Source organism: Apus apus, chromosome 15 (genome assembly GCF_020740795.1).
Source record: "Apus apus isolate bApuApu2 chromosome 15, bApuApu2.pri.cur, whole genome shotgun sequence".
Lineage (NCBI taxonomy): Eukaryota > Metazoa > Chordata > Aves > Apodiformes > Apodidae > Apus > Apus apus.
In genome coordinates, this window is record NC_067296.1 from 6,566,953 (window position 1) to 6,588,763 (window position 21,811).

General features: G+C 37.6%; 1 protein-coding gene across 7 annotated transcripts in view; it reads left to right on the forward strand.

Moving 5' to 3' along the window:
- The window catches only part of NCOA3 (nuclear receptor coactivator 3), an 81,504-nt gene that overhangs the window by 3,385 nt on the left and 56,308 nt on the right, over nt 1-21,811 (forward strand). For 3 of the 7 annotated variants that reach the window (XM_051633072.1, XM_051633065.1, XM_051633071.1), the window contains exons 1-3: nt 128-222; nt 19,522-19,563; nt 20,700-20,759. The gene's annotated coding sequence lies outside the window, so the exon portion shown is untranslated. Of the gene's footprint in view, nt 1-127; nt 223-19,521; nt 19,564-20,699; nt 20,760-21,811 lie in introns of those variants that run through there. The other 4 variants (XM_051633066.1, XM_051633067.1, XM_051633073.1 and 1 more) reach the window with 2 other exon arrangements.

Below are 21,811 nucleotides of genomic sequence, written 5' to 3' on the forward strand. Positions count from 1 at the left end.
CACTACAAGTACCGTGATGCCTGGGGAGAAGAGGGGGGTGGTCCCACGTTACCCGCGCAGGGCTGTACTACAGGCCCCAGAATGCCCGGCGCCGCCCGGTGGCTCCTCTCGGGGAGGCTGGTTCCTATTTAAATCTAGGCAGCGAGGAAAATGGCGGCGAGAGGCTGAGTGTGGGGGAGACGGGGAGAAAGAGACGTAGCTGAGCTTTGGCTCCTTTCCCAGGTGAGTGGGGTTTAGAGGGAGGGAGTAACGGGTGGAGGGAGGAGAGTTCTAGCTCTAGTTCCCCTGCTTCTAGCGCTGGGGTGGGACTGGGATGGGGGAGAGAGGGCTGCCCCTTGGCGGGGAAGGGAGCAGCTTGGGGCTGGCCCTGAGGGGCGGCTCTCTTCTCTCCCTCTCGCCCCCCTCCCCAATATGGATGTGTGTCTCTGAGGGGAGGAGGAAGGGGAGTGTAGACGGGTTGTGTGCGAGGAGTAATCCTGGGGCTAGGGATGAGGGGATTCCCAGGACAGCGTGTAAATGCTCTTAACTCTTCCTAACCATTGTAACTTTACCGCTGAACGTAGTTAGAAGGGGACATTCCTGAGGCAATGGTGAGGGGCGAGTGTGTTGAGATGCAGGCTTCCCGTATCGCTGAGTGATGCATATCTAAGTAGGGTGAGTTTGGGTGGAGGTTCCTCATGTATCAGGGAGAGAGACTTGGGGTCGCTATGGGTTTGTGTTCGGAATCGTCTGACCCTGAGTAGAGGGGGGGTGGTGGTGTTGGGTGAAATACCTGGGCTAGAATGGCCCCATCTGCCATTCATGTGCGTTTATCTGATGCTGAGGCGGTTCCAAAGACCTTGTTATCTGCATTCTCCTTCTGATCATCCTGTAGCCTCGGTAAGTTTCAGAGGTGACTTCTCTTGTCTCCTTGTCTCTAGTAATAAGGAAAGGCATGAGAAATACTACAAATTAAAGGTTGATTTCCATGCCTCTTATCCATTTCTGCCTTGCAACTGTGATGTTGAGGGATGGAGATGAGATTTCCCCCCCCACCCCTGAGGTCACATACCACTGTAGGTATTAGTGATTCTGGGGGTATAAATGGGGTGAATATTGGTGGGGATGTTGTCTGAGGTTGACATAAATTCCCATAGTCCTCTTTGTTGGTTCTAAAGTTGTTTCTGTTTGTGGTTTCTGCTCTTACTCTTAAGCAGTCAGGTTTTCTTTTCAGAAATTCTTCCCACTTTTGTCAGCTTATCCACTGATCACAGTTTCACATTAGTCTCTTCTATTCAGGCACTATCTCTTTCCTCATTAACCTGTTAAGAAAAAAAAATTACCTGATTCTGCCTTTGCATGTTTTTATCTAAAAGTTAATAGAAAACACTCTGTTAGGTTCTATCTGGAAGAATAAGACAAAACTGAAACAAATCTGGGAGTGTGAGAGTGATGTCTAGCTATATAATATCTATAATACAGTTAAAATGGACACTTAAAATTCGACGATCACTGTTGTAAAAATAAATATTTTCTCGTTAAATATTTCTGACTTAAAATGAACTGCTACACATGAGACAAAGATGTGTGTGTTCTAAATATAAATACAAGATAGCTTCATAGTAACAAATAGTATCTGAGTGAAAGCCTCAGAATAAGAGCTTGAGTGTAGAGGAAACGGACAAAATTGCGGGTTAGGGGGTTTTTTGGTGTGTTTTTTGTGTGTGTGTGTGTTTTGTTTTGTTTTTTTTAACTAGGCTGTGCATGATAATATGCACTAATTTTATTTACTGTTAGCAGTTGTTGGGCTGTTTGACCGTTGTTCAGAATTCCATTCAGTTCTGTTACTATGACCATCTATTATTTTTTTTTTTTTAAATCATTAACATCAATGGATTTGCTGCTGTGATATGAAGATAGAGGTTAGGGAATATGGGAAGTGATAGCACACAGTAAACACAATATTCAGCCTTGCTTTAAGTACCTTTCCTGATGACAGTGTGCTGTTTCCAGACTGCTTTTATTTGGCATATGATTTGTGTGGGTTTGGGGTCTGTTTGCAATGGTTTTATCCCTTCCATTGAAACCCTTGTTCATCCTGGCTTTGGATTTTTTAACTTGGAAGTTTGCATTGTCTGCTTATCAATTTTTTGCATAGTATCACTGAGACTAATGTTTAGTTGAGAGAAAATGCAAGTAGGAAGGAGAATGAAATCTGTTTTACAACAGTACATTATCTTTTGATCATGGGCTTGTTTTTCATTAATAATGAACAAGAAATCACAGTCAAAACCTTCAATATTAATTTCTATTTTGCAGTTGCATATAAAGGGGTGGTGGTTTTGGTTTTTATTTTTTTAAAAAGAACAGTGAGAGAGAATAGGTGTCTTGGTTATATTTGTCTGCAAAATCAAGCCATTGGTAGCATGTAAAATGATATTGGACACTACAGTCTGACACTGGAGGTTGCTTCAACTCCTGCATTTAAATTAACCTCCCTCAAAGAGGTAATCTTGAATGGATGTATGATGTGGGATATTCTGCATTATGTTTATGGAAGCTTTTTGATTATGAATATTTAGAAAGACCTTAAATATTCTTCCAATTTGTTTTAATACTAAAAAATGGAGGGGGAGGGGGAGGGGAGGCATAGTATTCTTTATGCCAAGGATATGAGAGGATGGTGAAGAATACCTAAACCTGAATGCTGGGGCAGCATGCCTGTGTGCTTTTTTCTCTGGCTACATCTATTGATGTTTCTAAATGTAGCATATTAGGGAAGAGGCAATTGTGAAAGAATTTAACTGCTATGATTTGAATCTGCTATGGAACATATTTCCACTCTGATTTTATATGCTGCTTTTAGTTAGGAGAAGATACATCAAGCTCTTTTTTTACCCCATGTGAAAGGGAGGTATACTTCCGATGGACCCTATTAAATAATACTTTTGGTTTTAGTTGACAGCTATCAATAAGATAATTTTATTTGAAGACCAAAATTCACTTGCCTCCAATCTCAATCTCATGAGGGATTTTAGTCTTTCAAGTGCAGTGTGTGGAATTACTGTTGGTGAGGTTTTATGCTTTTAGATGTAGACAGACATTTTTTTTTTATGTTGCCTGGAACCAGCCCTTAACATTGTACAGAGGTAAGAAAGGCAGTTGCTTAAGACAGCATGCTATTTAAATGAGAGGGAGAAGAGGGCAAGGGGGCCACCATTGGCTTTACTGCTTTTTTAAAACTATACCCTGCAAAGTCAGGCTTATTACTACTGCTTATAAGTTTAGGATATGTTTACTGAGGTTGTGACTGCTTTTGCCATATACTAGAAGAGTGGAGGTGATAAGGTCAGCTCTACAGGTATCTACCTATGTTTAAGTATTCCCTGACTTTGTGTGCTTGGAGCTGGGGGGCTTGGCTTGTTGGCTTCTTTGGTTTGATGTTGGTTGTGTCCTCAGTACCCTTCCCCACTTTGTCACCTTTACTGTTAAATGTGACCCTATTCATGTCAGGCGTAGTTAAACTGTTTGTGAGACATTCTTTGTTAGGTTTCCTACTGGAAATTTTTATTTTAAAGACTTTCTTACCATCAAGTTGAGTTCTTTTTTGAAGAGCGTGCTCTCATGACTTGAAGTCTAAAACAGTCATAACTGCACTTCATGGACAAGATTCTTTTAGAAATCTGAAAACATTGTAAAAGTTCTCCAGAAAATGTTTTATTTGTTAGGGCAAGCCATTTTTCACCAGAGTTGTTACACATGTGGCTAAATTACATAGAGATTTTGCCCTGATTTATCAGGTGCACCTGAAAATGGGGGAGGAGAGAAAAGCTGCAGAACAGCATAGCCGTTATATTGCTAGCCATAATGACTGGCACCTGTTAGCCTTGGTTGAGTGGGACATTTTGTCACAAAGCCTGAATCCTTTACTTTTTCCACACTTTCCTGGTTGTCAAGATGTGTAAGAGCCACAGAGTGAGAGAATCTACTATTACAGGTATGCCCAGAAGGCCCTTTAGAGGCACATTTTCAAGGTAGGTTTTTCTGTGTAGTTGCATGGAATATTCTATATCTGACTTCTGAGTTATGAAGATTTTTTTTTTCCTCCTTCTGTTCTCTGCTGCATGGAAGTGAGAAAGTGAGTAGTCTGCTTTTCAAAGGCAACATTGAAACAGGTTGCCTGGCTAAAAACATTATAATGCATTTGTCGTGGGTAGTTGTAGCCTAACACTCTTAATTTTTTTTTTTTCCATCCCTTGACAGTGGCAGGAGAGGGACTGAGTGGAATAGGGCAGAAAGAAAAAGCAGAAGCATCTTTAATATTCGTGGTCTCAGACTGTAAGGCTATTTAATATATGGATGAAACTTGCTCTTTGGGATTTGGTTTGTCTGTCTAGAATCTCCACAGAGCTACATGTGTGCTTTTTCTCATGAACTTTTAGGTGAGGTAGAATAGAATGAGATTCCATGTCTTTTGTAATTCCAGTAGCTTTCTCTCAGCAAAGACAATTGGTGAAAATGAAGTTTTCTGTAGTATTTTATCATTACTCCACACATGTTTTTGAACTACATTACAAATATCAAATAATTTAGAATGGACTGTGTTCCCTTCCACAAATACAGTTAGTTCTTACATGGTTTCCAAGGGAAAAATGTCTTTCTAATGTCTTCTTCAACCTGGATTTTACTACACTTAGAAATACATGCAGGAGAGCAGCTGGTGAATATGGGAAAGGGATGAAAAAAATATTCTTGGGGGAAACCACCCAGACTAGGAAAAAGCAAGCCAAAATCTGTTGTCGAAGGACTATTTGCCAGTTATCTTCAGTGAAGAAAACTAGTGGCAGATTAGGTGGTTGCCTGCCACTTTCAGTGTACCAAAAGCAGGTCGGCATGTGTGTTCAAAACAGTTGTCAGATACTTTCTTGAAAGCTTACCCAGTTCCTGTAATGTTAAGCATTTCTTTTCAATGCCAGTGTTTCTTTGGTTCGTGTGTGCAACAGAGCTGTAATGCAGTACCTCTCTTTTTCCCCCTAAGGCAAATGTAGCAAAACTGTTAATTCATATATTTTGCTCTTTCCAAGTGTCTTGGAACACCCATTTATCTTTGTAGTTGATCAAAAGCTAGACAAAGCTTCAGTGTCACCTTGCTGTGTCTAGGGAAGGATATATCTTCCTGTTACTGAACCAAGTCAGGTATAGTTTTGATGATATCATGTGATGCTATATTAATTTATTGCTTTCTTGGAGGTAAGAGGAGTAAGATTATCATAGATGTGCTAAATGTCCTTCCTTCTATATACTCATTACCAGGTAATTTTAAACTTTAAAGGAAAAATACCTCTATTCCAGCTCATACAGTATGTTTTTATAAACAAATTAAACAGTATCAAATGCTTGTTGTCTTTACCTAATGAAGAGGGAGGATAAGAGCTTGAAGTCAAAGGACCAGTCATAATGCTTAATGGGAGACTTTACAAAGTTATAATTAATGTTTTTTCTTCACAATAAAAGCTTTATGTTAAATATGCTTGCTGTATAATAACTTTAACTCAGTGATTTCAGGTATTGCATTAAAAGACAAACTGTGGTGTCTCTTCTAGGCTTTTATAATAAGTCATGAGACATCAAGCCCCTGAGGAGGACTTGATGGAGATTCAAAAATCAACCAACCCTTCTCTGATTCTTAATTATTTTAATACCAATATAGAGGTTTTAAACTCCTATATTTCTAGAAACCTGAATTTTTTTAACTGGTGTGAGAATTTTTGTGTGTGTATTTTTTTATAACTATAACGTGCTGATAATGTTCCTAGTCTACCAGATTGTGCAATATTGAAATCTGTTAGCAATGGCTTGCGTGGTAAAATCAAGCAGACTGTTTCTTATCCTGTGCTTTTCTGAACTGCACAAAGTGAGTAGGCAAATATATATACTTGTTCCACAGGCAAGCCTGGCTCACCAGCCACTGCAAAACTACTGTTGTAGTTCTCCTATGTGCTGTTTTGGAGGCTCATCTTTTTATTAAAGACTTAAAAGGACAAGAGCAGAATCTTGGGAAGAAATGTGAAAAATACTTGAAGTGTTTCTGATGCCAAATAATGACTAAGCAGTGGAAGCTTACAGTGGTGATGTGTGTGGGGTTGTTTTTTTTCCATTTAGTTCATCTGAAAGCCTCTGAATTTTTGTTTTTCTAAGTCTTTAGCAGGTCTGTTACTGCTCTGAGCTCTAGTTAGAGCAGGAATATATGAAATGTAGCATAATAAGACTAAGCAGCTGTTTCTACCTTATATTGGCAAATGAGCACTAAGCTCTAAGGATGCTATTTTATTATTTATTTTCTGTGCAAAGGAGAAAAATGTGACCTTGCTTGTGAGGACAAGCATATATAGATGAGCTGCTTTCTTGACTTCCGTAAGCAATAGTTCACTTTTTTGTTAGACCTCTTGTTCTTTCTAAAAGACTGCTAAGTTACTGCTGTAGATTTAGAAAGGAACCTTTTTAGACTGCATGGGTTTAATGTTTTCTTGTTAGCTCCTATTGGCCAAATATTGATGACTGATGTCATTTACATATAAATAATGGTGTGAAGATAATCCAACTTCCAGTGCTAATTCAGCATGAAAAGTTTGGTTATATATATTATTAATTGACTTGCTCCAAGTATATCCGTCAGCTTCTGGTTAACTCTTACATGAATGATCCTGGAAATCATAAATGTCTTTCAGATGCTTTCTTAGTTAGCATGAATCTGAGGAAATTACTCTTGTGGGAAATCTCTAATAAAATTCAGTTAGAAGTTACCCGCATGCTTAAGATCCACCTCACTGTCCATTCATCTAGCCCACACTCCCCAGTTTCCTAATGAGGATGTTATGGGAGACAGTGTCAAAAGCCTTGCTGAAGTCAAGGTAGATGACATCTGCCCTCCCCTCATCCAGCCAACCAGTTATGTCATCACAGAAGGCTAGCAGATTGGTCAAGCGTGATTTACCCTTGGTAAACTCATGTTGACAACTCCCAATAACTAACTGTTCTTCAACATGTTTAGAGGTGGTTTGAGCCTCTTGGCTGCATACCACACGTACAGCTGCAGGCTTGAAAGAAAATCCAGTAGATTCATTGCAGCAAATGTCTGTTCAGTTTTCAATCCATCAGGAAATTCAGCAAAATTGCTTGCCATTGCTATGTGAGGGATTTCTCCCATCAGAGATGGCTTCATCCTGGCTCAAAGCAGGACACACCCAGAACAAGTCGCTCCATCACCTTTCCAGGGACAGAGGTGAGACTTAACAGCTTGCAGTGCCCTGGGTCCTCCTTCTTGCCCTTGTTAGGGCAAAGAAGGCATTCAGTAACTCCGCCTTCTCTGTCTTCCACCACTCAGGCACGCACCTCATTCATCAGTGGGCTGACATTTTCCCGAGTCTTCCTTTTTCTATTAGTATACTGAGAAAACCTCTTCTTGTTGTCAGTGGCTGAATTGAGTTCTGCTTGAGCCTTGGCCCTTCTAATTTTTGCCCTGCATAGCTTCACTACATCTTGGTATTCCTCATAACTTGCCACCCCCCTTTTAGAAAGACTGTAAACTTTCGTCTTGCTTCTGAGGTCCAGCCAAAGATCTCTATTTAGCCAGGCTGTTGGTCTTCCCTGTCAGCTTATCTTTCAGGTCTTGGGGATGGTCTTCTTTGGCTCCAAGAGTTCTTCCTTGAAGTATGAAAAGCCTTCCTGGGCTCCTTTGCCCTTCAGAGCTGTCTCCCAAGGGATACTCTCAACCATGTTCTGAAACAGGCCAAAGTCTGACCTTGAAAAGTCCAAAGTGACAGTTCTGCTGGCTCCCACACTTGCTTCTCTAAGAATTGAGAACTCTTATTTCGTGATCACTCTGCCCAAGATGACCTCCAATTTTTACATATCCCCCACAAGACCTTCTCTGATAACAAGGAGCAGGTCCAGCAGGGCACTTTCCCTAGTTGGCTCCGTCACCAGCTGTGTCAGGAGGTTGTCTTCCACACACACCAGGAACCTCCAGGACTGTTCCCACTCTGCTGTGTTGTATTTCCAGCAGACATCTGGGAAGATGAAGTCCCCCACAAGAACAAGGGCTGGCAGTTGTGAGACAATGAGATGATATAAAACAAAAATTTGCATCTTTTTTTCACCAGTGAGTTGGATAGACTTTACAGACATCTTCCTCTATAATAACAACTCTTTCCCCACCCGCATAAAGGCTTTAGCAGAGGTTAGGCAGAAATGGGGAATTGTGACTTGTGTTAAACTTCCTTTAAGTGCTCTTACCATCTTTGCTGCTGCTATTAACTAAAGCAGACACAGCAGTCTCTTTTGTTGTAGTACTCTGCTGGTTTTATCTTCTATGGAAGCCTTTTTGATGTTCAGAGTGGGCTCAATGGGCAGACCTCAGCATATGGCCTACAAGAGGGCTGTTCTTCAGGTAATGCTGTTAGGTGTGCTTGCAGTTATAATCCTTTTAATCAGCACTTCCAAAATACCATTTGCTTGACTCACTAATAACTATTAAGTACTATAAGAGAGAATCCTTATGTCTTAACTATTTAACAAGGAAATTTAAAAATATTTGCTCTAAGTCATACTCTTCTGTACTTCTCATTTAGCTGTAAGTTTTGGTATCCTTTTAAACAAGAAAATTGAAAAAAAATTATTCAAGATATTTTAAACACATCTTATTTGGCTGCATACCAGTTTGATTCCATGTGCTAGTGTGTGCGTTGTTTTGTAAATAACTTACGATTCCTTATTTGAGAGTTTTATTTTCCTGTTAAAAAGCTGTGAATGCAAAGTAACGTTTTTAGGCAGTAATTGGTAGAATCCCTTCTTAATTAGTATTGAAAGGGTTTATGTAATCATAGATAGCTCAATTGGGCAACAAAAGCTAGAATACTTTATCTGCAAATTGTTCTCTTGATTAAAATAGTACAAAACCAGCACCTCTGTTAACCTAGAATGTCCATTTGATCCCTCCTTAAGAAGAAGGCAGTTCTTTTGATCAGTGCACAGAAAAATGAAAACATCTGCTCTGGTAGGAGTAGCTTTAGAAGACTTTTGTTTTACATCAGTGGGTTTTTTTTTGTTGAAGCCCCTAATTTTTTTGGTGATGCATGTTTTTAGCTCATAAACAGGACTTGTAGAGGGGTGGTGTATAGTCAGTGCTAGCAAACTTTCCAGACCTGTTTTGGCTGTGTTGGAGATCATAAGGCAGTAGGGATGATGAGTGGGATCCAGTGAGATATGAGTGGAGATTTGAGGAAATTCAAGGAGAGCCATCACTTGATAGGAACAGAGTAGTTTTCATTGTCATCCACTGCATTTTCTTTTCACATGTACAGCTGCAGCAAGGTAGCTTTATACTGAACTGTTTTGTCTTCCCCATCTGTCTGTAGCTGGACCTCATATGATCTTTATCAAGAGATTAATATGTAGCACAATAATATTTCAGATTGGCCAAGCAATGCATTTGGTATATGAGAATTTTTTCCTTTCCCCTCACCATCTTAGCTCTGCTTTGTATCGATGAAACTTCCTTAAACTGAAGATGCTATCTAGGCAGCAGTGTAAAGTTGTATGAGGTGTTCATTTGAGAGGTTTTTTTTATATCTTTTAAATCAGTGGAAATTTCCAGGCTTCACAATAACAACAACAACAACAAAGAAAAAAAAAAGATTAAAAAAAAGATCTGAAGTTCTGGTCTAATAACTGCTTTGCAAGAAGAGAGAAATATGAAAAGCAACCGCAGACATTTTGGATGTCAGCCTGAGAAATTTTCCGCTATTTCCTTTAATAACAAGCAGGCATGCTTATATTGCTGGAATTTCAGTTAGAAGTCTTGTTCTGACTGAATCTTCAAACTGCTTGGTGAGCAAATACTGCCCAAAAATGAACTGTTAAGAAAAAAAGTTCTCACCTGTAAGAACGTGCCTAAACCACTCCCATGCTGGATATCAACTATTGATTATATTAATCTTGCCTTCAATTTCTTGTCTTAGTTATTTTAATTGTTATATTACTAGATGCCAGGTGACAATCCATGTTTTATTGCTTCCAATAGTAATTTTAGACATTTACAATAAGGACTATGTTGCTAAAGCAGAAATATTTACTGTTGTATCTTTATACTAAAGGAATACAGACATTAGGAAGCGTATCCTGTTCTAATTGTATTTTTTTGTAAAAGTTAACTTTTAAACCTATTTATTGGTTATTTATAAATTATTGTATCTTCAGATGCATTGGTGAAAATCAAACTGAAGGGATCTACAGGTTCAACCTCATTTGTCTACCTTGAAGCTCTCTTCTGTCCAAGTTCTTGTTTACTAAAAGGCTCCCTGACCTTTCTCCAAGATCTAGAGGACTCTGAATGTGCCTTGTCTTTCTGTCACTATAGATATTTATTGTTGACTTATGCTCTTTTGGGCTAGGGCCTTTATATAATGGGTTGAGAGGTTTTTTTGCTTAAATGCTGGGGTGGGAGCTAAGGTGGTATATTATGTAAAAAGCAAGCAACGTCACAACAGACTGACTTATTTCCAGTATTGATTGAAAATAAAAACCAGAACCTCTAAGTGCATTCCCATGGAATGCTGTCTTTCCAAGGCAGTGTGGTGCACTTCCACAGCTGCTCAAGCCAGGTCAGAGCTATGGTGCTACCTTTCCCTTGCTCTGGGACTGAGACCCTTGCAGTCAGCAAACAGATTTAATTCTGAATTGTTCATTCCATCCCTCCAGCCAAAAAAAAAAAAATTTGAACCCCAAAATCACCAAGGCATCTTCTGGCTGTCAGCTTACCCCTACCTGCTAAAACATTAGTACTAGTGATGGATGGGAATCCATCCATCACTGAAGTGGGACTAGAGCAGCCACAGTCAAAATTTAAACTCTTCTGTAAGACTCCATAGGAAAGGTGTAGAAGAGAGACATAAGCGGTACCTGGGTATAGAAGAAATTTCTGTGCCCTTGACTGCCTGGCAGCTGTAACTAGAAACAGGTGATGGAGTTAGTAATTATGTATTATTACTGGTAGTTAGTTTTCCTATGCAAATACAACTTCACTTGTCAATAGGGATTAAGTAGTTATATTTGAGTGCCGTTCTGAAACCTGATGTTGAGAAACCTCCAGACGTGTGATGTGTGTTACTAGTGTAGCACATATACACATTGCTGAGCAGAATAATCTACTGAACAGGATAAGTACTGCAATAATTCAGTTTTGGAGTAGAATTAATCTATCTAATTGATCTCTTCTTTAGAGACTCGGATCAATCCCATGCTGTTGGATCCAGGGTTGAGGGATTTTTAACAGGACTGTAGGATTAGAATATATTCAATTTTTGTTATTAAAAACTTTATTGTTAATTTTTACTGTGGTGTTGTGATTAGTAGTCTTTTATAGGTGGTAAGGAACTTAGTGGTTTCTAGGTTGAGGTTAAGCACTAAACAGTAAAGATCTTTAATAGCTGATGGTACTTGCGGAGTAGATTGCCATACTTGGCAGTTTTTGCAGAATCAGTGCTTAATTTGTACTTGAGTAACTCAAGTTCTAACTTTCATTTCAACAAAATCAAGGTTAAACACTTGTTTGTCTGGAGATTTTTATAGAGACATAACAAAGGGGAGGATGGTGCAGAACAAGTTTTGTGTACAGCTATATCTTATTTTATAGCATGAGTGCCTTTCATGTCTAGGTCTAGATAGTTTCCAAAGTTAACCTGTACAGCTAGGCCAAAATAAACAACTATATGCAAAGCTGAAGACAAATTATTGTACTCTGATAAAAGTATGTTTACTGTAGGAAGCTATTGCTAAATAGAAACATATTCAATGTTTATATGAACACTTGTTCAAAAGGAATCTGACAATGCCTGTACACAGATTAATAGGACACGGGTCAGTTTAGAATATAGCCATCTTAGCTGCAGCTTCATAGAAGTTAGGGAAGTGGAAAGGGTGTTACGTAACTGTAATTGGCAGGATCATCAATCTCAATACTTTTTTAAGCCAAGGTGGCTACATTTCCAGACCTCCAAAAGCTACACAGCTGAACCTTTTTGATTGATAATTGCACTAGAATACAGTTGCCAAAATAATTGATGGCTTTCTGCATTTAGAACACTGTTGAATGTCTGCTTAGTATTATCTGGGAACTTTCTTCCTGTTTTCTGTCTACCTTTAGGTTCCAGTTACAGATGCAGGAGCTCCTCAGCCAGGTTTCAGGACAGGTACTAGACTGACTGAGTTAACTGAGGACCAGACTTTTTAACTGGAGTGTCCAAAAGCCTGTTTTAAAAGTGTGTGATTTCCAACTAGCATTAACTTTTAGCTGACACTCAGACTCCACTGGTATGGAGGGATGTTCAACAAATGTTTTGCTTTAGGTGAGCTGACTTTTCTTAACCTTTCTAATTAGAATCCACTTTTACCTATAATAGAATCTCTTGAACATGAATAAACTATGAAACTTACCTGATCGGACTTTTCTGCCTGCTTGAGTTTATGAAAAAGATGGGCTTCTAAACTACAATAAACTTTAATGTCTGACTGCTAGTTTTTTTACAATTAACTATCTTAATCTGATCATTAATGCATTGTATTTAAACATAAATGGTTGTACTGAGCATTTCTGTTAACTAGCACTCTTCGATTCTAGAGTTTTCATTTTTCTTGATATTTCAATAATGATTCACCTTATTCTTCCTTTTCCAGAACTTGGAAGAACTAGTAGCATGCTCTGTAGAGAAAAATCCTTTGGGGCAACAATATTGCTTACTGCCAAGTTGGTTTGAAAGTTTATTCAAGGTGATGAGGTTGCGCAGATGAGACAGAGTATTGTGGCGTGCAAAAATAATCCACTGTGCCCACGTTTTGTGTTAAGTTTGACACAGGGCTTCATAAAGTTTATTTCTGGAGAATGTGAGAAAAGACAACAAACTTTGAAGTTATGTGCTCTTGTAATGTTTCTTCAGTAGGCTATTTTCCTAGACCAACAACTGTTCTCTGGATTAACACACTGAGTAGCTTCAAGTATCAGTAGTGCATTGTTTTAGGGTACTTTAAGTCTTGCATTATGCGGACTTGTATAGCCTTAGTCACTTGTATTCATATTGAGTATCCAGTGTCTAGAACAGCAAGCTTTTGAAATAATAATAAAAAATAAATCTAGTAACTTTCTCCTTAAATGTTGAGTCACTAATACAGGATAGATGTACTTATTATGGATCTCTTGCACCAGATTGGTGGTGTCAGCTGAGGATGTACCACATTTGTGGTGGTGTTACTATGGCAACTGCCTTCTAAGAGCTATCTCAAGGTCACTCATCACTTTTAGCCTGGAGTGCTTGCTGCTTAAGCAAAATATCTACACCAAGCAGTTCAGGAAATGATCACTCTGCTTTGAGAAAGCAACAATAGGGATGCAAAGCAGTATTTTATTTTTGGTTTGAGGGAAAGGAGATTCTCTTTAATTACCCTGTGTATTCATCTGTCAGATATTTAAAGACTCTTGGAATCATTGAGCAGTAGATTTTAGTTGAAATGTAAAGCATAAGTAATCTAGTATCAATGGCATGAAAATTATCTTAAAGCAAAACAAAACTTGTAGAAGCTAAAAGAACTTGCATAGAAATTGGTGACCTAAGCCTGAAGTTTGTGATGCAAAAGGACTGCCTACAGTGGTGAAAATTTAGACAAGATGGTGAAAATTTATGCTGAGTTGAGAATTCAGAGCTGCCTATACTTAGGGGGTTCTTTTGTGAGACATCCAGATGCATTTTTGCATCTAAATCCTTGAGGATGTAGTTAGAGAATGTCAAATACACTTAGCAGAGATTTCAGCCTAATATACAATGATTCAGAGATAAGCCCAGAGAGGGTTATTCATGAAGTTGATCTTATGTCGGAGGTTACAAGTGATTTTATTATATTACATGCATAAAATTGAATCCACTGGACTAGTACTTAATTAGAATGACAAAGAGCTATTTTCTCAGTTTGGATAGTTACCTATCTAGTAAAAAGCTACCATGTGGCTTTTCCTTTGGTTGGTTTTCCTTTTTGGGTTTAAACTTGATTTTCTTCTTCGTGCTTGCATAATTTAATGGACTAAAATAATAGTATAATAACAACATGAGTAGCCATTAGATTCAACAGTTGATACTATGACTGACTACATCTCTAACCTGTTTCAAACAGTGCTAACTTTTGTTTGGAGAATTTGTGTGTTGAGACAAGATTTTAATCCCTCCTTTTGCTTTTTAGGCTGAACAGAGCAAATTCTTATAACTTCTTCTAAAAAGATTATTAGCTGGCCCCCATCCCACCCCCACACGCCTGTTTTTTAACTTCTGAGTAATTTGTAGGTTTGGGGAATATTGTTATTTCCCAAGTGCATGTATTTATATCTTAAGAAATACTTGACAGAGCTCCCCCCAGAATAATTTTTGTTAACATTTCTGGAGCTGTGGACCAGGAGTTGCTTCCTATAGCATGTTTTAGATTTGGTGTAATTCTCTAGAATTAGATTTGGAGATGGTTATTTTTATTTAAAATTAGACAAGACTTAAATCTTGTCTTTTGAGACCTTTCAGAGTTGGGATTGGTTGGAATTTTTATACAAGTAAGTTCAACAGTAACTTTCCACAGGACCCAAGGAACTCTATCCTTGGAGTACTACTAGTACTACACAGAAATGATAGATGAGCTGGTACTTCTATTTCTAGATTAACAGGATATACATATTTAAGGAGGGAATGAAAACATAAGAGCTAAGGATATCAGGTTAGTAATTCAGTCTCCTTTTACCCTCAGTAAAACAAGCCTAGACCATAGTAAGAATGGAAAAAAGTTGTTAATTCAAACTGTTGGTAAAAGGGAGCTAAGAAAAATCTCAAGTTTATGAAGGTTGGTCTTGAAAAGGCATTCATGTTAAGTGTCTAGCTTTTTCTCCAACGTAAGCAGTCTGCTCATATTTTAACACATATAAAAGCATGAAAGTACTAGTGTATCCATTGCTGTAGTGTCAGGCCAGAGCAAGAGAACTTCCACCTGTGTCACACAACACAGGTTTCCAGGACATGATACACACTCATTTCCACATGATGTGAAGTAGCGCCATATACAAGCATTTCCCTGTCTACAAAATAAACAGGTCTACACAAGCAACTAATAAATTGCACATGGAGAAATATTTACTGAGAGATAATTTGAGCCACAGGGTTGGTGTCTGCATCACCAGCTACCAGGGGCATACAGGGGCAGTATGAGGCACAGGCTGATCACCCAAAGCTGTCACTGCAGTCCCCTAGCTGTACCACCCACCACAACATGGCTATCTTCTTGTGCTTGTCTGTGAGCCTCTTTTGAAGCTCCGTGGTAAACTTATCCAGATTATAAATTAAATTTCTTGCTGAATGCAACATCTTGGTTACATGGCTGGTAAAAGGTAACTTCAAAGCTACTTGGGGCATATTCATGCAAATTTCACTAAAAGAAACCATTGTTGAGTGGATATCATTATTATCTTAAGGGAGAAATCGGATCTGTATTTCACAATATCCGAAACAGTGGCAATATTTTATTCCAAGTATATATACTGACTGTAGCCCAGACAGACTCAAGTTTAACTGCACTAATTGTCTTAGCCACTTCCATTTTTTTTCTTTGCAGTAGCAAGGCTGTTCCAACTTTCTAATGTAATATTTTGAACAAAAGGTTGTATACTTTCCTATAGTCACACTTGGTCCCCTGAATGCCTAGCCAAATCCAATCCATTCTAGACTTTTTTTTTTTTCTGGAATAATTAAAATTAATAATTAATTTTTAAAAAAAACCTTGTAAATCTTTCAGTCTTCCTGCCCAAATAAAGTTAGCAAGGCACTTCTGATTACTGATGAATTTAGAAAAAGTTTTAATGTACTGTTATTGCTAAAAGCAAGAACAAAAAAAACCCTCCATGCCAACAGAAAAACCTGTGCATGAAATGGGATTTTTCTCTTTCAGAGTTACACTGACTCTATAGCATCAACAGTGGAAAAAAATAAGTAACAACCCTGAGGAGACTTACCCTACATCAGTTGAAACAAGGATACAGCTAGTGCTATTGGTTAGTCTAAAAAACAAAACCCCCAACCACAAAACACCAAAACGAATACAGCTGGAAAGTGGCCTGTTGTAACTTGCCTAGTATATTAAGGTAGCATTTTTAGCATATTCATGCTAAATTAAAGGCCTTGCCTCTGAAATGGGGATTTCCGAAACTGCTCTGCCTTTAATCTGTATACTTGCATAGGAAGTCCTCCTGGATTTCAGTGTTACTTTCAAGAACCTGAGGAGGCACAGAGCACAAATAAGCAATTGCTTCAGTTTTTAATACACAATTGACTGCTATTGGTTAGTGTATAGCTGGAGGTATCTGCATTAAGATTTGTTACATAAAACAATATTATAAATGTGTTTTGCAGAACAGATGAAGAAGCTTTAAAATTAAAATTTTATTAACCCTTATGAGAGGGCACACCAAGTAGACTTGGCCAAACCAGCTAGTTTCCCAGAAAAATTGTACCACTGGCACTTTTTTGAAGTCTCGAACAAACCTAATGTATAAAGCTCTTTACCTGCATTGCTAATCAATTTAAATTGCTTCTCTGGCAGCTATCTGAGCTGCTCTTTCCTCATTCTAAGCACAAGAAGAATGTCTTAAAGTCTGCTAGAATGTGGCATTATCTTCAATCTGTTTGAGTCCATGCACTGAATGCTTGCAGTTCTAGATCTTATCTGTCAAAAAGCTAGAGAAACAGAAGGACAAAGCACAGATCAAGAGTCAGATAAAACAAAGAATACTTAAGTGCTTTAATAATTTTAGATAAGGTGAAAATACAGCTTCTAGAATTAAGATATTTTGTTTTTTTCATTTGGGATAATTTGTTCATACTGGCTTTGCTGCCATATATCCAGATGTGACTAAACTGTCTCCACCAAAAGTTTACCTCAACACTTATCTTTGTAGCTAGAGCAATAGAAGAAATTCTTGTCATCTTCAAAATGTGAAGTTCAGTATTAATAATAACATGACACAGCAGAAGTTACTGATGTCAGAATTGGCAGAAGTTAGTTAATCCTCTCAGGGTCAGTCAGTGCTTATGTGCAGTAAAATAATATGGAGATGGCCACTAATTCACTGTTTTGCTGAAAGATTTTAGTAATCTGGAAGACCTCAGTGTCTGCCATATGCATATAAATGTGTCATGATCTCTGCTAGTGCTAACACTATCTCTAGGAAAAACAGATAGTTTTTATGCCCTAGACTTCATGAAAGAATTCTGGCCTCCAAATAAGGCTAGCTGTCATGTGATGTGGGTGCTCACACATACAGGAGTGCTCAAAACCAGTTTATCTTATCTCTTAAAGACAAGCAGATACTCCTGCCTCTTCCCTATTTGTTCACATCCTTGAAATGCAGAAGTATTGGGCTTGTTGTCTTTCTTTCAGTTCACTATTGTGTAAACTCAGCTTTTTCCTAGTAAGTCCATGAGATTGTTTGGCTTGATTTGATCTTGTGAAATGCTTTAAAAAGTATCTTTGCAGATCTTACAGCAGTGTCCTAAATTTCACTATTCAAAAGGTATGCTAAAGGAATTGTTCCATTAGTGTCAACCTATATGGAAGTGAAGATTACATTTCTTTGTGAGGTGGTGTGGTTTTTTGTTTTGTTTCGTTTTTTAATTTTGGAATGAAGCTTATGAAGCACACAATGATTATGAAAAAATAACAGAATACAATTAGTTACTGCTTTCTAAAGCAATCCTTAAGCCTTGATTTGGTACACTTAGACAATGGGAAATTACAGTTGTTGGCTACATCTAAGTAACTTTAACTGAATTATTTGTTGAGCTAAAAATTTATTTTTTAAATACAAATAAGTTTTTATATCAAACTAACTTCCTCACTGCTCCTAATCCTTTCTCAAATATTAAGTTACTGCTAATGGGACTTGACTAAAGTTAAAAATAGAGCACACTGAACTTGACATGAACCTTAATATCTTTTCCAGCTTTTACAAGAATTGTATTGTGAATTGTGTATTGTTTAGTTGGTTTCTCACTGATTAAAAGTATTGAAATAAGCTGTGCATTGGGAAATAAAGTTGCTGTCATTTTTTTGTTTATGTTTTGGATATCTTATCTAAATGCTACTTTACAGATTTAATGCAAAGTTCAGGCTTGGAGATGAGATTTCTAAGTCTTACTAAGCCTTTTTTTTTTTTTCTAAAGGCAAAATACATTGCTGAAGATACATGGCAACTGAAATGTGTTGTCAAAGCCTAAAAGAAACTTGTTTTCTTTGCTTGGGCTTTGGATAAAGCCAGTGTGATAGGTCAGATATTTCACTATATGGAGTGTTATTACAGCTTTACAGAAGCCTTCTTTCAGCTTGGTTTTACATATCTTTCTTTATTCTGCTTCCTGTAAATTAATTTATTGACTTAACTGATAAGTTTGCTAATTACTTTATACACATAAAAAAAAAAATCTGCAAAGCTTATTGCATGATGATCTGGTAAACTCTTCAAGAAAACACCTGTCTAATATTTCTTGTTCTGGGAGTGAGTTCTAATTGTGGCTTGCTCAGCTCTGATCTTTTATTCTTGTCCTCTAAGAATGTAGATTTGGTAACTACAGGTAATAATTACAGTCAGGGTGGTCACTGAAGAAGAAATGATGGTTATTTGAGGGAACTTCCTCTTCTGGGTGAGTGGCTATATGTATCCCTAGCACGTGATTTAGGAGATTTGTCCTTCTTTTGAGTGATGCTTTTGTCTTTATGCCTAGTGATGTACTTATGGGAGAAGCAGGCCTGCTATAGATTAAATTTTTGCCCTATTTTCTTCCACTAAGTAGAAAAAATAAAAAATGTGAATGTTCAGTCAAAATGACAGACTAGTGCTAAGTAGTATTCAAAAAGTTGTGTTGTGAGTGGTCAGTGAAGGAAAAGAATACAGAATGGAAAATACCATATTATTATACAGTTTTGCTAAGCCTTCCTCTTGAATGTAAGTAATTCTGGTCTATGCTGTGTCAAAAAGAGTGTAGTGGACTTTATAATTTTCTGTATTTTTTTTTAAAGATCAAAGCTAAAATTATTTAATGAGAAGCCGAATTTGTCTGCCATCTTTTTTCAGCTTTACAGTACAAAACATCTATAGAAAATAACCACAAGTGTCATGGAAAATTAACAGGAAGAAAGTGTTTCCTCTTCAGTATTTTCATTTATCCTCCTCCTCCTTATTATCAGATGGCAGAGTTAAAAATAAAAACCTAATACTTTCCCAGTGTAGAACTTACAGAACTGGCTGCCACATAATATTTCAGCTGTATTTTCATTGGTACAAAAAACTTATACAGAAGAGAAATCCAGCTGCTGAAAAGTTCAGTCTTTTTGAACCAGAAAATTCCTGAGCTGTAGTTTGTGAAGTTTGAGAGTAGCTGAAACACATTCATATGCTTACCTTTTTCTTTCTAGGCATTCCTACTGGCTTCTGCTGAAGACAGAACACTGTGCTAGGTAAGTTTTCTGCTTGACTTAATTGTCCAGGACTACTTTGATTTATTAGAATTGATCCAGAGAAAACATATTTACAGGCTTAGGAAAAGGGAGAAAATAACTTCAATTTCCTTAGGGAAAAAAAAAAAAGGGAAGGTATTTTTATGTTCTGTATTAATACTGTACATACTTTATTCTCCTCCACTTCCCTTAAACTTGAAGAAATGCATGGTATGACCTGGCCTCAGTATATATGATAGTATCTAAAGCTAATAGGCTTTTGGGGGTACTTGGGTTATTAAAAGATGTTGCTCTGAAGTTGTGAGATAGAGTGGTAGCATCCTTCCATGTATATAACCGCCTCTAATTTTTAATTCTGTGTCACCGATTAACTAGTTTTCTCTAAAGTAGCCAATGATATTAATACTTTGCTCAGAAAAGTTCTTTTGAAACAAAGATGTTGAAATGGGATTTCTTAGATAAAGCTAGTTTGGGCCTAGAGTGGGTAGAATGCTAATTACTGATGGGTTTTGTTTTCTGTTGGGTGGGGTTTTTGTCATAACTTCTGGGGTAACCAGTTTAGCCTTTAGTACTCAAATAGATTAATGTGTCAAGCTCTCTACCTGTTGCTGGAGAGCAGTTAAATGGATAATTGTCTAGAGTTTCCATTCAGTGGGACTTGGGTGATCAGCCTCTTTGCTCTGCGGTTTAGCAGGTACCCTGAAATAAAATTCAAAGGAGCTGACTTGGTTAGAATAACATAAGGTTAAAGCAAAATGAAGAAAGTGAATGGAGACAGTGTAAGGAAACCTTTGAAGAATGATGTCTTCAAAGCACAGAAAATCATGTTTTGTTTCAGATAGCTGTTCTCATTAAAATGTTACAGTTCCTAAGTAATTATTTGCAGACAGATGGCAGAGGTAAATAATAAATAGTGGAGAGAAAGGATAAATAACTTCAGGTCTCAACTGAATGAAGACACTTGTCTAAGCATATTCTGTCACAAATATACTTGCAAGGAAGAAAACCTGCATCACAGCATTTTTATTCTATAAGAATTAATGACATCAGACTTAAGTTTTGTATGGTCTTTTCTTGTGCTCCCCCCGTAGTACACTGTGTTTATCCTGTCATTGTATGTACGCTGTTATTTATAGGCTTCATCTATATGGGAATCTAACAAAGTAAGCTTCCTACTGGTGAAAGCTCAAGTGCAGGTAAGGTTCTGCAGCTTTCTGAACTTTTAACAGACTGTTAGGTGCGCTAAAAATGCTTAGTGAGCTTTAAAAAGAAAACATAAAAATTCTGCCATGCCTAGAGACTAGTAAATTTTATCCTAATAATTTTGATAGTCCCAAGAATATAATACTCTGGCTGTGATGTACCTAAACATGACTTGCCTTTTTTTTTTTTTAAGAGTTTCATCTAAGTGTGATGCACTGTAATAGAAGGTCACTTCACTGGAAAATGCAGTGTGGTGTTTACTGACAAGAACCTTGAATCAACTGTGCTGTATAGCTGATGTCCAGCTGTAAGACAGCGGTGTTAGTTACCATGTTTTATATGCTTACAAGCTGCTAATACAAAAACCTCTCGGTGTAGAGTTGTGGCTGAATGCTAGCTTGAGAGCTTAGCATCAAGTTAAACTTTTAATTAAACAGCAGAATGACCTGAAGGTCTGGTAAAAGGGAACATGAGTTGTTAAAATCTTGGTGGATATATCTTGGCTGTTTTTGATTGGCAGACAAATGCTCAAACAGTGGTTCCCCAGCTCAGGGTTTTGTTTAATGTAAGATATAACTCAGTCAGTCTACTTATGTTAAAACTGAAGATACAATGCAGGTAAGAAAAAGTAATAATAAAAAAATTCAACAGCTCTATCCTGGCATTTTCTCCAGTGCACTATATAAAAATATGTAAAATTGCTTCCTAATGTTGTGAAATTACACAACTACTTAGCCGTTTATCTACAAATAAGGAAGCAACTAGATCTGAAACAAAACATTTAAAATGTTTTTGGCACTTGAAGGGGAAGGATGTGAACCCTTTTTCTGTTTTTGGCAGTCACTGACCTCTTGTACTAACTTCCAGAGTAGCTGCAAATCTTCCTAAAATTACTTGGAATTTCTATGCTAATGATGGTGGTGTCATTTTGGATAGTTCTGCAGATAATCATCAGTGTTTGAGAAGTGCCATTTGTATAAAAACTTTCATGAGCAAAACTGATTTTTCTGCCTGCTTCAAGAAACTTGGGGAGCTTAGTGTGAGA